At 37.6% G+C, this 13,114-nt stretch overlaps 1 protein-coding gene across 19 annotated transcripts in view; it reads left to right on the forward strand.

Moving 5' to 3' along the window:
• MBNL1 (muscleblind like splicing regulator 1) overlaps positions 1 to 13,114 on the forward strand; it is a 219,744-nt gene that overhangs the window by 21,835 nt on the left and 184,795 nt on the right. For 11 of the 19 annotated variants that reach the window (XM_032173890.2, XM_032173892.2, XM_032173876.2 and 8 more), the window contains exon 1: positions 341 to 505. The exons of 3 other annotated variants lie outside the window; for them this stretch is intronic. The gene's annotated coding sequence lies outside the window, so the exon portion shown is untranslated. Of the gene's footprint in view, positions 1 to 340; positions 1,208 to 13,114 lie in introns of those variants that run through there. 5 more of the 19 variants (XM_032173874.2, XM_032173883.2, XM_058426392.1 and 2 more) reach the window with 4 other exon arrangements.

A 13,114-nucleotide genomic window follows, 5' to 3' on the forward strand; every position in this document is an offset into this window, starting at 1 on the left:
ACAATGTTGAACGCATGAGATGGAAGATACCAACGGGAGGCCGAGGGGATCCACGGCGCCCGCGCGGGCTCCGGCTTCCTCCTGCTCTCGGCGCCGCGGGGCGAGCGCCCATGACCCGCCCTTGCGGACTCTGTCCGGTTGACAGGCGACCTTGGGGCCCGGGGAAGCGCAGGAGGGCGCCGGCGGAAAGTTGAAGAGCGTTTTTCTCGCCGCCGCGTGCATTAGAAGCTCGACGAGTCCGCCCTGGGCTTCCTGGTGGGGCTGGGCGGGCGGGGGAGGGGCCGCGCAGCAGCAGCGGAAGCCAGACCTCGGCGATAAGAGGCTGCACACCGACATGCAACAGTCTTTTCACTGCAGCTGAATGAGTTGTGGCGCCCACGATGCTCCCATGACAAGGAGCTGACAAGTTCCATTTTCCGTCGCGGGCATCTTGGAATCATGACTCCCACAATGCCTTGGGCACTCGGTCGACAGTGGGGCCGCCTCTGAAAAAAAAATGTGAGAGGTAAGTTTCCATTTTCACGGTTTCCCCGCGCCGGTCCGCCGCGCTTCATTGTTCGGACTCCGGCGGGTCAGCCCGTGGCTGAAGGAGGAAGTGCGAGGAGGTGCTCGCCGGCCGCCGTTCTCCCGGGCAGGGGCGGGCCGCGCGCGGTGGTTGGTTTCGCGTCCCTCAGCACCTCCTGCCCGGGGGAAGGCGGGAGGGTGAGCCGCAGCCGCTCCTGCGCCCTTCCCTGCCGCGGGCTCTGCGGACGCTGTCACGGCGCAGCCGGCGCACGGCTTGGCAGCCCAGCGGGACCCAGGGAGAAAAAGGGGGGCGAGAAGAGAAACAGGTGCGTGCAAGTGTACTCACAACTTAATGACCTTTGTCGGGGGAAGGTGTGAGTCCCTCCGAGGCGAGCGGCGCGCGGGTCTTCCCGGCGGCTCCCGCATCCCTGGCCCCGGGGCTGCCATCCCGCCCGGTTTTCATCTGGGCCAAATATGTGCACGCAAAGGTTAATTCTCTGCCTGCTACCCATAAATTACGCATGACATGTTTAGCTGGGCTGCCTTATATGGAGAGTGCTGTATTTCAGGCCACTTTGCCTTTTGCCAAGTTTACAGGGCGGAAGACGCCCTGTAGGAGAGGGCTGCCTCCTCCTTTTCTTCTTCTTCTTCTTCCTTTTTTTTTCATCGTTTTGTAGTGCGTCACTCAAAAACTGTAAGAAAAGTAAGTATAGAAGCTCTTTGGGTGGAGCCGCAATTGGTTGAATTGCTTTCATGAAAGGTTGAAAAGAATGAAAACTAGTTAGTACTTGGGTTCTGGTTTTTAGACAAAAGCAGGACAAATATGTAGCCCCCCCCCCCTTTTTTTTTTTTTTAAACGGAGCCGGAATCTGTTATTGGTAGTAATGTGTCATGTGAGAATACTTTGATTTCGGAGCCTGTAACACGAGCAGGTATATGGTGGCGCTTATGCCTTCCCCTCGCACAGCACTTTACAACTACAGGGGTGTTGCTGCCAGAGTAATACTGTGTTCTTAAGGCTCTCTGGGGCCGGGAGAGTATGCGGCTGTTGGGATTCTGGGGTGTATTTCCGTGGAGTATGTCTCCCCAGGATTAAAATTAAGAAGCTGCCAGAAAGGTTGTTGCCGCTGACTTCACTTTGTGTGCCCCCCAGCACAGGCACAAGTCATAGCGGATGGATGGCAAACTCTGCCATATACTCTGAGGAGTTTCTTAAATTAATACGCTAGGAGAGAAGTCATAATTAATGCTTTTAGACTTTCGGACCCTCTGCAACGTGTTTTGAAATACTACACCGGTGGACGCTGTGTCCCTTCCTCCTGGGTTCGAACACAGTGTCTGTTTATACACAGAGGGTGTTTAGTACCTAAGTATTCTATATCAGCACAAGAGAGCCACTCCACAGTTATCTCTCTGTGTGGGTTCCTAAGTGTGTTGGTGTTTCTCCTTGCTGTTGAGATAAAATATTATCACCCAGACAGAAAATGAAAGTTCAACGACTGTAAAATTTATCCCAGGAATGTGCAGTTCAATACTTAGAATGTCTTAGATGTAGTTATAGATAGAGGCACTGAATAAGTTATTTTGTAGCCTGAGAATGCACATCGCTGTCGCTTGTATCTTGCTTTCTTAAAGTTGGTGACAACTACGGCTTAACTTTTCTAGAAATCCTAATGTTCTAGTTTTTATCTGTTTTGTGTATTTGCATGGGAGTTACTTTATTATTATTACTATGTTGTTAGGTCTTCTTTGAAAATGTAGGCATAGGTTTTTTAGTCTTATTTGTTTAATGGGGGGTTTCCTTGCTGAAGACTACAAAAGTTGCCTTTTGTGTTTTAAGGAACAGGTTGGGTCAGCAACAGAAAACCTGTTCATCTATAATTATAGTGTCACTTAAGACATAATAGATTTCATTATTACTAAGAGACTCAGAAAAAACTCACATATGCCTAGTTTAATTTTTTTCCTTATATAGCTGTGAACAAATTTGTGTGTAGATACACATCAAGTGTGGTACTCTGCGCAGTCATGCCAAAGAGAAACTGAAGTGTTATATGGTTTGAGATATTATTGCTTGTGTTTACATTTCCACATTTGAGGCAAAGTTAGACTCCAAGTTGAATTCATTAAATTTTGATTCCAACATTCTGTTCTTCCTTTGGGCACAGAATTCCTATGAAATGAAACACTGGGTTTTGTTCCAGAACAAGAACAGACTAACCCAAAATTTCTCCTGGGGGAAAAAAAAGAGTAAAATTATATTTCTCATTGAAAATTGTATTTCTCATTGAGGAAGGGTGTGTTACTTTGTTATATAAAATGCTTTATCTTCCTTATAAGAAAAAAAATGCCCTTGCATTTGTCACTGTTGCCATACATTAGGCCTGTATTTGATAGATCTATTTATGGAAACAGAGAATAAATAATCTTGCTGCACCTTCTGGCTTTCTGCTTGGTGATAGATGTGCAGATTAGGGAACATCTCAGGTCTTGCTTAGGAGAAGCTGAAAAGAATAGGTGATTGCGTTTTTAAAATTCTGTAAGCAAAGGCATTAGGGTGGGTAGTAGATATGAGAGTCAAAAGAGTGGAGGAAAGAAGTGAAATAGGTTCACGAAGTGATTGGCCCAAAATAAAATCCCATCAACCATATGGATCATAGAGAATGTGACATAGAAAGATTTTAAAGTGTATGGTTTTTTAGGCCAAAAAGCTTCATATGTTTGGAAATCTAGAATGTGCTGTCCAGTACAGTAGCCACATGTGGCTATTGAGCACTTGAAATGTGTCTTGTCCAGATTGAGAAGTGTAAAATACTACCGGGTTTTGAAAACTTTGTATGAGGGAAAGAATGTAAAACATCTGATTAATGTTTTTATATTTATGATATGTTTTAATGATAATTTTTGATATATTGGTTCTAATAGATCTTACTAGATTAACTTCCCCTGTTTCTTTTCTGTCTTTCTCTCTCTCTCTCTCTCTCTCTCTCTCACTTTCATGGTGTCTAGAAAATATAACAAATGTGGCTAACATTGTATTTATTTTGGACAGTGTTGTTCTAGGATAAAGCAGGAAAACAATATTCTGGGAGAAAGCTTAAAGATTTTGCTGGTCAAAACAATAAAATTGGCTTATTTTATTATACATAGAAATACCTCATCTTTCTTATCCATTGTAACCAAAATTTGAGAAAACACACCACCTAACATCTATTTTTATTTCCTCAAAGCTGCTATTTAGTTTAGAGATTTGATGGTGAGGTAGTAATAATAGAGAAAAACTTATAATTAGAGAATGAGTCTTAACACCTCTCAAAGGCCAAAATAGAGTATGATTGTTACTTAGGAACATTTTAGAGACACTGTAGTTATCATTGTCCTGAAGTTACCAAACATAAACGAGTCACTAAAATTATTTTAAAATAGAGATTTTAGTAAATAGCAATTATCTTCAAATACTTAATATGTGTTTTCTTTTGCTAGAACTTTCTTTAGAAAATTAAAAAAAAAAAAACCAAATCCAAAGTCCTGAGCAAATGTTAATAAAAGATTGCTGAATTCATAAGAATGAAAGATTTTTACCTGCAGATAGGAGGGTATTGTTTTGAATATTAGCAAAGGTGAAAATGTGTTTCTACCGTAACATGGGCTCTGAAGAATTTCTATACATGGAGACACTGTCTTTATAATTTGAACACATTCTTGAGAAAGCATCTGACTGGTAAACAAAGCACAATGGCATAGGTCCTGGAAACATTCCTTTCAGATATTTTCATAACTGAAGTACATTTTGCCATTCACAGTGAGTGTTAAGCTGAAAAAAATGTGGTTCTTTTCTAGCCATATAAAGTATGCTTACTATTATTTTCTTGAAGGATGCCAAAAAATGCAAAATGGATGTTGTGGATTCTTTGTGGGGAGGGAGCTAGTTTGTATATAGAGCCTCAAGAAGAGTTGCCTCTCGGCTTGGTGCCATCTTGAATCTGTCTTCCACTATGTGAGGCATAGCTTCCATTAGTGTCAGTGCGTGTGTGGAGGGTGAGGGGAAGAATGATCCCCATTAACTTTGTATATTGTTTCTGATGAGTCATGGAGCATATTCACTAATGGTTGGAGAATTATTGATTGCAAGGCAGAGGATTCAAGAAGAGCTATTGGCATATGGCATTAACTGTCTCTAGACATATTTTTTGTTTTTAAATTTGAGGTAGAGAAATCAGTTTTTACTTAGTGTTTTTCATGTTGTAAAAAATAAACATTTATATAAGCATTACAGATATATCCTTGAGGAAAAAAATAGCAAATATATGGTTATAGTTTTCTACATATTACTAGTTTTTTTTCATAACAGATCCAGAACATCTCTTTCAGATAATCATTCATGTTTTTAGAGAGGCATCTCATCATATGTGCCTGTGAAATCTGTAAAAATGTGTGTAACACACATCTTGAAATATTTGTGTTAGGAGAATTAGGTCTTACACATTTGGTTCTTTTTTTACTGTTTTTGATTATGTTCTCTAGGTTACTATGATTATCCTTTGTTAAAACAGTTCAGGAAATATTAATCTCAAAACGAAATGTAGCCATATTGGGCAGAGTAGAGAATTGCTTTTCCACAGAGATCAATTATTCCAAAAAGGTGAAGACGTTTCTGAAATAATATCATGCTCATATGCTCCAAAAGAAAAACCACCATCTCTTTTGACATTGTTTTAGGAAACTGAGAGATGTGTGTTTTATATACCAAAAGAGGTGAATAATAGTTGATAAAGGTATGCAAAATACATACTCCTGTGAAGTGTGAACACACAATTTGTATGTAACGCATGCATGAACATATAACTTTCCCCAAGACAATGCCAATTTATTCAATCACCTGAATGTTAAATAATATCATACTATTAAAAAGAATTGTGGTAAATGTGAAATCTAAATACCAGTGATGATGTCCATGCTGATGTCAACTCCATTCCAGTCCCACTTTAGCTAAATTCACAAAATGAAGAGATGTCTTTCTCCAAAGTAGTTTTCCAAAAATTTGTATTTGACACTGGATTTTTCCTACATTTTCACTTTTAAAAGTTTGGAAGCTATTAACTAAAAATGAACTTGTTTTAGAGAGCTAAGAAGAGTCTAGATTTATGGGGACATATTTAGTTCTATGAAATAAGCATTACGTTGCTGACTTGAAATATTATTTTATCATATAAAGTTGATTTATAAGTGAATACATATTGTGAAAAAATACCACACTAGGCTTAGTGAAATCTACCAAACTTAATCAAGATAGATATACCTTGTCCTCAAAAAAAATAAGAATCTGGTAGGGAAAATAAGAGCTTCGAAAATAACTATAAAGCAGAAAGTGATATTTAATAAACAATGGCTGGGTAACATGGTATAAAAGTTCAGATAAGGGAAAGTCTTAAGATAACTCTGACTTGACCCACATACATGTAATAAAGGGAACAGTCCTTAAATGCATAAATAATGGGAACAAAAGGTATTCAGTATTTTTCGGCCTTACCAAAATATTATTCTGTTAAAGCAGTATTAATTCTATTCAGCAATGGTTCCATATTTTCCATATGTTTATAGATAACATTCAGATATTGAATTTTCCCATATGTTTTAATTCATTTATTTATTTCTTTTATCTAGGAGAAATATAATGGTTTCCAAATGTCCTATACTAGATTACTGATAGATTTTGTCATTAGTTTTACTATTGAATACCATGAAATGTCAGCTGTTGCAGCCACTAAATAGTTACAAACTGTAGATACTACAGTTTAATAGTCAGTGCATGGTCATATGCTTGTACTATGCTAAATATAAAGGATTCAAGATGAGGACTTAAGCAGTTCATATTTGTATTTAGAATATTATCAAAGATATTTTCTTAACTTGTCTCAGTATTAGAATTTACAGCCCATTTTCAGCTTATTGTATCCAAAAATTTCAATCTTATATCCAATAATTTATCAGCATTTGTTGATGACAGTAAAAGTGACACATTAGCATTTTATTTGTTTCTGTGTTGTTTGATTACAACAGTGACATTTTAGCATTCTTTGTGGATGGATAACTCTTCTAGTAGAGAGAAAGCAGGAGGGTGGTCAAGCTAAGTGACAGATACAAAGAGTTGGAGGACATAGGGCTTTCTGTGGGTAAGAAATTGATGAGAAAAGCTTTATGTCACTGACTAGGCTTGCAATTCAGTATTCCCCTATCAAAGGCCCCCTTACTGATGTTTCTGTTTACCAGATCTTGGTTTCAAGATGCCAGGTTCTGAAGAGATACACCATGAGTTCTTATAAACACTATATCTAAATTTGGTTTGAAAGTCTAATGCTTGCCCAGGTGCGGTGGCTCACGCCTGTAATCCCAGCACTTTGGGAGGCTGAGGCGGGCGGATCACGAGGTCAGGAGATCGAGACCGTCTTGGCCAACATGGTGAAACCCCGGTCTCTACTAAAATACAAAAAATTAGCCGGGCGTGGTGGCGCATGCCTGTAATCCCAGCTACTTGGGAGCTGAGGCAGGGGAATTGCTTGAACTCGGGAGGCGGAATTGCTTGAACTCGGGAGGCGGAGGTTGCTGTGAGCTGAGATCATGCCACTGCACTCCGGTCTGGCAACAGAGCAAGACTGTCTCAAAAAAAAAAAAAAAAAAAAAAGGTCTAATGTTTATACCAGGCAGGTAGAAAAACAAAAACGGACCTCATTAGAAGATACATGAGGTTTCTAAAAGTGGAACTCCTTTGTAAATGTAGGAAATGATATCAATATTATTATTATTTTAATATACTTATTTTGAAGTAACTTAAGTTTTTTTGTTTATTTCTTGAAAGAAACAATAGATTTTGGGAAAAACCATTTACTCTTTTCATGCCCTAGTTTCTAAATCTGTGACATTATAAAGGTGTAAATATTTATGAAAATAGTAGAAGTTGCCACTTGCTGTATACTTTTAAATAAGGTATCTCATTTAATCTTTTCTACTGTAAAGTAGCCGTAAAGTAGTCCTTATCACTTTTACCTTAAAGATCACGACTAGAACAATTTTTTCATTTGCAGAAATATGAGGCTTGTCATTTTTATTTTTCCAGTGTTCATGTTTTTCACCAGTTTTTCTTGTCTTGCCTCCACTGATTATATATAAAGAATAATGATGAGAATATAGCAGTAATCATGATTACTAACATTTTTGAATACTTTCTATGTGCTAAGCTAAGGTTTATAATTAATTCATGTATTCCTCAGAACAACCCTATTATATAGGTACTATTAATATCCTGATTTTACAGATAGGGGAACTGAGGCACAGACAAGTCCAATTAATTGTGCAAAGGTACTTAATTAATAAGTAGCACAATAAGGAGTTGAACCAAGGTAGCCCAGTTTTAGAATCCATGCTCCTATGTAAAAGAATAAAAACAGATTTTAAAAATACTTATTTTGGATGCTGATAGGAGCTTGAGAACATAAACGTTTGGAATACTTTAAAAGACTTGTACTTTCTACAGCATTTGAAGAGACTCCAGAAGAATGGGCAGAAAGTAAGAGGATAGAGAGAAAAGGCCTGGGGTGAGGGGTGGGAAGCATTAATAGGATAGGAAGAAATGAGGAATCAGGTGTTCAAGGGAAATTGGTGTTACCCTTTTGAGGTCATTGATGACCAGGTAGTAAGTTTAATAATACGTAGTGTGGAACATAAACAGACACTTGGTGTTTAGGGTAGTAACCTTACAGGAGTTGTGTTTTGGTGACATTTTATAGGGGAAGTATAGGACACATATAGAATGAAGTAGAGATTGTGGTTATACAGAGCAGAGATGAGGGACTAGATGAGGGGAGTGGCCCTAGAATGAAAAGGAGGACATGTATGCTGAGAGAAATGTGATAAGGTTAGGCTGCATAGGATGTACCAACTGACTGGATGTGGATATTAAAGGCAATGGGGGTATTAACAGTTATTTTTAAAATACAGCAAGAATTTAAAAACTTTTAATCAATCAAAAATTCCTTATTTAAGAATTATATAAAATATCAGTAAGTGAAAAACATTTAAAATTGTATTTTATCAGGGATTATAACTTAAGTAGAAGATATATGTTAATTTCTTAAAACATTTCATTTCTGTGCCAAGCTCTTTTAAAGCACTGGATGGTGATCTAAAGGTCACCAAATTCTTTGTCCCAAATTGGTAATTTTAAAGTAAACATAATTTCAACATTAGGCGTATTTTGTTATTTGCTGAGAAATGTCTCAATGTCAACCAGGCAGTTCTCCTCTCTTATTAAAGTCCATGCTCAGAATGCTTGCGCAACCTATCCTTAGTGATAAACAAGGTAAGGTGGCAGATAGATACATGATAAAACAAGTTTGCAATGTGCTCAATGTGGCTGACATTTATACTTCTCAGACCTTGCTATTTTAGGGAAGGTATCAGTATAACCAGGGCATACTTTTTCCTGGAACTAAAAATCCTTAATGATCAGTCACTATTATAAACAGAATGATGTACATACAGGAATCAATAAACAGCTGCATTTGGTTATTGGTTATCTGGACTAGGAGGATAGTTATATTTCAAACAGAGTAGAAAGCTTTATTGGAATACTTACATGTCTTTTTAGTTTGAGGTCCTTACAAGCTTTTTACAAATAAATGGTTTAAAATAGTTTAAAAAGAAAATGTCAGAACATTGATAATGTTTTATTTAATATACAGAGAAAAATTCCCGTGAAATCAAGACAGTTTTCAAGAAAAATATTCTATTTATAAACATTTACAACTTATTAGTTATTTAGATTGCCTGTGTCCATAAAAATAATACAGAAATTACACTATGTCTTTAAATATAGCATGTTTCTATAAACTAGAGAATAATGTTGACAGTATTTTATTTTGCCTTTGTTAGTATTATGTGAAAGTCACACTTATTACATGCCTTTTTCTATTATTAGCCTTTCTTTCCTATCTAGTTTTTGCCTTGTGCTATATAGTATGGTGAAAATCTATTTAGTTATGTCATTAAGATAATGCTTAGAAAATGCTAATTTTTAAGTAACTAAGATTAAGTAGTATTGGACATTCTTTACCTTCTTTATTATTCTGTCATTGGGCTAATTTTAACTAGACAAATTTATTCCAAAGTATTTTGAGCCATTATTTGAACTTCACTGCTATAACATTCAGGGAAAACTGCATTGTCTACCTAGTGGCATTCAGATAAGGCATTTGGTCTTAGGTACCTCTTCCAAAAGACTTTTAAGAGATTTGATAAACGTAGCAAAAGTGAACAATGGAGGATACAAGAACATCTTTGATCCAGGAGTAGTCTCTCTGAAGCATTGCATGACCTTTCCAAAAAATAATTTGAGAAGTGCCTAACAATAGAAAAATATATACTTCAATAGGAAAGACTTTAGAAAAAATATACTCATGTAGAATTCTGCATAATACTTTCTGGGGGACCACATTTGCTGAAAATTGCCTATGGGAAATGACTTTCTCAGAGCGATATAGTTTTGAGGACTCAGATTTTAAAAGTAAATATTTTATTGGGAGCAATTAATTTAGGAAGAATAGTATTATGCCCATTCCTCTGTAGTTGATTAAAGTTTACTAAGTGCTGAGGTCTTTTCCCTTAAAACATTACTTTGCCATGTTAACAATCAGGTCATAGAGGAATCAATTCGTCTTTTGTGTTTTGCTAAATAATCAATTAACAAACATATTCTGAGCACGTTTAAAGTCAAAGGATTGTAGTAGGTCACAAGAGGGGGATCGAAAGTATAATTACATAGTGTCTTTGACATATAATTGAGTTGAGGAGAAAGACTTGAAAACTTAACAATGCAAGGCACTGTACAAGTTAGTACCAAAGGAGGAAACTGAAAGAGGGAAGGAAATTCAAAGAAGGAAGTTTTTGTGGAACTGAATGGCCAGGGAATGCTGTGGGGAAGAGGGGGCATCTGTCATAGGCCCAAAGATTAGGCATTCTTTTCGGAATATGGAGTGACATAGTAAGAATAAGGTGGAAGTAATGATGAAAGCTACCATATTTGAGCAGCGTCTTTTCTATGTGAGGCCTTGCCAGCATATGTTATTTTTGGAAAAACATTGAATGAAGATAGACAACCTGGTAGTGATAGTAGACAGTGAATGGATTGGGCCTGTGAGTCAGGAATCATCATCCTCTTAGAGGACACAGACTTAAGAGAAGTTATCTTATTTGCCTAAATCCACATAGCTGGTGATCAGCTGAACTGAACGGAAGCCAGGTCTTTTCATACTTCAAAACCAGCATTGCCCAACCCCATCCCTCCCCATCCCATGATTCTGTTGGGAATGAGTGTGGCATGTTTATGACATAGTAATTTTAAAACGTCGCCCATACAACAACTGACAGAAGTCAAGAAGATAGAAATTTTATTTAAAAGGCTGTCAAATGTATTTTCATCTTATTGCTTTGATGATGGGTTGCAAATGGTGTATAGTTTGACAAATGCTTATACTCTGTTTCTTGGATTTGTAAAAACAAAAATAAAACAAACTAGGTCCCCCATCTTCAGTAGATATGGTATGGAGTTGCAGTATCATGATGTTAGTGCATTTGGCAGTAGGTAGACCCATTTGGGATTCCCTCAGAGGAAGCTTGTGAAGTTTGAAGACAATGTATTTTCTCACCAATAATGTGAGACTATGAAATTTTCACCAAGAAATGATAGGGGCAAAAGTTTATAGATCATGGTTGTTTGATTATTTTATGCTTTTATGTTACATCATCTAATTTATACGTCATTCTCTGCTCTCTGTAACTTTACATGTGATGTAGCCCGTGACTTTAAAAGATAAGCTGTTAATTGCAGAGTTGTGCTGTTGGAGATCTGTCACTTTGCTAACAAATTCCTCTCTTCATAGAGCTATTTATAACATATAGCAAATAAAATTATGTGATTATGTGTTTTAGAGAAAAATTTATTTATATAAAATGAAAGTCTTTGCTTTTGGCTGCAAAAGAAAGCATCCTTATTTAGCAAATATTGAGTGCAGTGTCAGTGTGCTACGTATCATGCTATATCCTTTGGAGGAAAAAGAGGTAAGATGTGCCTGTTCTCAAAGTAATTTCCAGTATAGTGATAGAAATATTCACAAATAATGGACGGGCAAAACAAAGTGGGCACAAAGAAGCCAAGAATAGGCTGTTTGTGGGCAGAGTGTGGAATTTGCCTAAAACCATTCGGTAGACAGGTTAACTCTTTAGATACTTTGTATATATTGGAGAAGAGACAAAATCAACTCAGAATTTATTAAAATGATGTGATTCGATACGTAAACCATTTAGTTTTTCTGTTCAAGTATTTGGTAAATAAGTGTGATGCCAGCATAGTATCATCCTGGACTAGAGAGAAGAAATTAATTTATTTCTGATGCTGGCAGTTTTGGAGAAAGGTGGGCACATACAGTTCATCTGAATCTTCCTCATGCTAAATTCCTGATTGGAAGCGGATTAAAACACTCAGGATTGGTAACCAAGTTTCAGTGCCTACAACGTTTATGTTAACAGAAAAAAAAAAAAATCAGAGAGAGGTGAGTTGTATTTAACTTTAATGACAGAGAATTTTTTTTTGTTTTTTTGAGACAGAGTCTCGCTGTCGCCCAGGCTGGAGTGCAGTGGCGCGATCTTGGCTCACTGCAGGCTCCACCCCCCCGGGGTTCACGCCATTCTCCTGCCTCAGCCTCCCGAGTAGCTGGGACTACAGGCGCCTGCCACCTCGCCCGGCCAATTTTTTGTATTTTTAGTAGAGACGGGGTTTCACTGTGTTAGCCAGGATGGTCTCGATCTCCTGACCTCGTGATCTGCCCGCCTCGGCCTCCCAAAGTGCCGGGATTACAGGCGTGAGCCACCGTGCCCGGCCGACAGAGAATTTTAAATATGCACATGATGCTCTTTTTCCTCCAGCTTTTCTTTCTGCACAGGAAATAAAGCTGTATTTTGTAGGCTAGCTTCCACTTTGAAATGGTGGAAGTGCAACTGTGCATGTTCTTCTATAAGACCCTATTCAGCTGTGATGTGTGTGTTCCTTGTTTCCAAGATTTAATCTGCATTCTAGGTTAGAAAATTCAGGATTTTATTGCTTATTATTATTCATTTTTAATCATAAATATTTGTTTAAAGCCCGTTACATATAAAGTTTTACTATAAGATTTTAATTGAAATTTTTAAGACAAATTAAGAATATGGTTTCTGATTTTCTGAAGTTTATGGCCTATAGAAAAAGGCCTATTCGTAAGTGAAATAATAAAAGCAAAACAACAAAAGACTCGAGCTTTAGCCATTCTAATAATTATTAAAATAGCTACTTTCTTCATCAGAACTTATTATTTTACATGTGTGATCACATAGCTCTTACACAATTCTGTGTGATTTAGGCATCGCTACCTTTCTGGCAAGTGAGACGATTGAGGCTTGGAAAGATGAAGGTTAGGGGATTTGCTCAAGGGTCATATGGTAAGGTACTGTGAAAGCTGAGATCTCAACCCAGGAGTTTTGCTGTTTTTCTGCTTGTTTATTTCCATCAGTATGGTATGAATTA

Source organism: Hylobates moloch, unplaced genomic scaffold (genome assembly GCF_009828535.3).
Source record: "Hylobates moloch isolate HMO894 unplaced genomic scaffold, HMol_V3 SCAFFOLD_13, whole genome shotgun sequence".
Classification (NCBI taxonomy): domain Eukaryota; kingdom Metazoa; phylum Chordata; class Mammalia; order Primates; family Hylobatidae; genus Hylobates; species Hylobates moloch.